Source organism: Cucurbita moschata, unplaced genomic scaffold (assembly GCF_002738365.1).
Source record: "Cucurbita moschata cultivar Rifu unplaced genomic scaffold, Cmos_1.0 Cmo_Scf00008, whole genome shotgun sequence".
Classification (NCBI taxonomy): Eukaryota; Viridiplantae; Streptophyta; class Magnoliopsida; order Cucurbitales; family Cucurbitaceae; genus Cucurbita; species Cucurbita moschata.
This window is the reverse complement of record NW_019268524.1, coordinates 4238364-4241517: the sequence shown is the minus strand read 5'-3', so window position 1 is coordinate 4241517 and position 3154 is coordinate 4238364. Positions and strand designations below refer to the sequence as shown.

The following is a 3154-nucleotide window of genomic DNA, read 5'->3' as shown; positions in this document are numbered from 1 at the left end:
GACGCTGGGCCCCGAAGGGAGGGTGGATTGTAATGTCCCACATTGGTTGGGAAGAAGAACAAACTACCATTTATAAGGGTGTGGAAATCTTCCCCTAGCACACGTGTTTTAAAGCCTTGAAGGGAAGCCCAAAAGGGAAAGCCCAAAAAGGACAATATCTGCTAGCGGTGGAATTGTATATAACTCAACCCTGATTTGACTTTTTTTTTTGGTCAACTTGTATTTTTAAACTAATAATAAAAAAAATAATAACTCTAAAACGTATATTTTTAAAAATAAATTATGGTAATAACTAAAAAAGTCGGGGGTATTTTCGTCTCACAAAACCCCGAAAGTATGGACTTCGTAGCCTTGGTGTAGCCCCGTCTTTTCACCTCCAAAACCATGCCCTTTTTCGTCTTTTCACCTGTTTCTCCCTCCAATCGTCCCTGTATTTCTCTGTCCCTTCCCTCCCGTTCCTCTCTCCTTCACTCTGATTCTCTCTCTCATTGCCATTTATTTTTCCCTCTCTAGAATTTTGGTTCTTCGAAGCGGCGCGACAGAGATAAGACACTCCATTCAACGATCTCGAGTTTTCAGGAGACGTGTTTTTTGAGCTCCGAAGAGAGTAGAAAAGGCTAAAGCACTTTGAAGACAGCGAAGAACGGTTACTTCCATTGGATTTTACCCTCATTGGCGTTTTAGCTCGTCTCAAGTTTCTTCATGAGGTCAATGCCGCGTTTTCTTTCCCTGTATTCTTGCTATTCGTTGCTCTTTCGATGTTTTACGTGTTTATTTCAATGGTGGAAAGGCCATTCTCGAGTGTAGTCTAGCATTTCATTCATTATATATGGAAAATGCAGAGATGCGGCAATCTCTAAATCTCTTGTTGCTAATGTTATGAACGGTCGTATGCTAGTTTCATTTTCATCGCCTTTTCCTGCTATGATTCTGTTGAAATATCATCACTAGCCCAATAGAGTCAAGCCCAATAATTGTACTAGCCTAATAGAGTCAAGCCTAATTGTACGAGCCCAGTATATTTATTTTAGTAGAGATTTTAGGAGAAAGAGATGTAGATATTTTAGGAGAAAGATTCAATTTGTTAGGTCTAGATTCAAATCGGTTAGGTCTAGATTTAGATTGGTTAAATATAGATTGTTTACTCTTAGTATAAATACCCCCACCCTACCTAGGTTATTCATCCAAGAAATCTAAAAACAATAAAAAGCAGAAGTATTCTACAGAGTGTCTTGTATTCTCTTCTCGATTGGTCTTAATAAAGAGAGCGAGTGTTTCCCACAGTGAGTTGTGTTCAACATTTGGTATCAGAGCGAGGTTAGTGTAGGTTATCTGATCTCTTGGAATCCTTAGTATGCTCTGTGGTTGCAGCTCTGCCTGATCTTCCACATCAGAAACGATTTCTTGAGATTAGTGGTGAGTGAGTTTCTTTTGTGTCGTGAGAAGTCTGTGACTCTGCAAGTCTTGTGTCAAAAGAACTTGTTTGGTATTACTGAGGTATGGCCAACACGATGAGTGATTTCCAAATCGTTGGAGGAATTAAGAAACTCAACAACAACAACTACAACACGTGGGCAACATGCATGATGTCCTATTTACAAGGACAGGATCTTTGGGAGATCGTTGGCGGGTGTGAAACTACGCCGCCAGAGGAGGATTCTAACGACGCCTTGCGCAAATGGAGAATCAAAGCAGGCAAAGCAATGTTTGCCTTGAAGACCACCATCGGAGAAGAGATGTTAGAACATATTTGGGATGACAAGACACCGAAAGAAGCATGGGACACATTCGTGATGTTGTTCTCAAAGAAGAATGATACGAGGCTACAACTTCTGGAGAATGAGTTGTTGTCAATTTCACAACGTGATATGACGATTGCTCAGTACTTTCACAAGGTCAAATCGATCTGTCGGGAGATTACTGAACTAGACCCAAAGTCCGCCATTGTAGAATCTCGAATGAAGAGGATTATAATCCACGGATTGCGACCAGAATATCGAAGCTTCATTGCTGCTGTACAAGGATGGCCCACTCAACCATCACTGGTAGAGTTCGAAAATTTGTTAGCCAGCCAAGAAGCCATGGCTAAACAAATGGGAGGCTTCACATTGAAGGGTGAAGAAGCACTCTACACGAGTGAAAGTCAGAGCAATAATAGGCCGTCTACCAGACGTGGATACAATGGTGACAAAAGAAGAAGCCACCAAGGGATTGCACAACCTGAGAGAGCTGAGAAGAACGACAACAAGAGTTTCCAAGGAAAGAGATTTGGTGGTATTTGCTATAACTGCGGGAAAAAGGGCCACATGTCTAGAGATTGTTGGTCCAGGAAAAAGTCGGTTGAAAGCAATGTGGCAATATCCAAAAAGAAGATAGAGGATGAATGGGATGCAGAGGTGCTATGTCCAATAGTAGAAGACGAGCTAGCACTCATGGCAATGATGGAAGAGCATATCGATTATGAGGATGACTGGATTATTGATTCCAGATGCTTAAACCACATGATTGACGATCAAAGTGGTGCAATGGAAGATGGGTGGCCCTTAGAGAAGGAAGTATTACCACACCTTGAGCAAATTGAAGAAATTCTTCTACAGAACACGAGGGAGCAAACTGAAGACATTCTTCTCCAGGACATGGGGGAGCAAACTGAAGACATTCTTCTGGACATGGGGGAGCAAATTGAAGAAATTCTTCTCCAGAACATAGGGGAGCAAACTGAAGAGATTCTTCCACAAAAGACGGTGGAGCAAATTGTACACATTTGCTTAAGTGCTGATATGCCTGAAGATTCAAGTGACACTAGTGTTGGTGAGCAAGAAGTGACTCAACCAAGCGAGCCTAGTGAAAATGAAATGACACCTCAACAACTCAGACATTCAGAAATAATCCTAAAGGCAAATCCAGAGTGTGCCAACGCAGTAGAAGACGAAGTTAATGAGCCGGAGACATATGAAGAAGCATCACAAAACTCAGCTTGGCAAAAAGCGATGGAGGAAGAAACTATAGCCCTGGAACAAAATCAGACTTGGGAATTAGTGCCAAGACCAAGAGATACCAAACTCATCTCTTGCAAGTGGGCTTACGAAATAATGTGTACCCCGGATGGATCAATCGTGAGATACAAAGCTCAGACTATAGATTCAGGGTTCTC

At 41.8% G+C, this 3154-nt stretch overlaps 1 protein-coding gene across 4 annotated transcripts in view; it reads left to right on the top strand.

Annotated features, from left to right (window-relative positions):
* LOC111446776 (protein GRAVITROPIC IN THE LIGHT 1-like) overlaps positions 1-3154 on the top strand; it is a 9554-nt gene that overhangs the window by 1566 nt on the left and 4834 nt on the right. For 2 of the 4 annotated variants that reach the window (XR_002711144.1, XM_023085726.1), the window contains exon 1: positions 451-707. The exons of 1 other annotated variant lie outside the window; for it this stretch is intronic. The gene's annotated coding sequence lies outside the window, so the exon portion shown is untranslated. Of the gene's footprint in view, positions 1-449; positions 708-3154 lie in introns of those variants that run through there. One more of the 4 variants, XR_002711146.1, reaches the window with a different exon arrangement.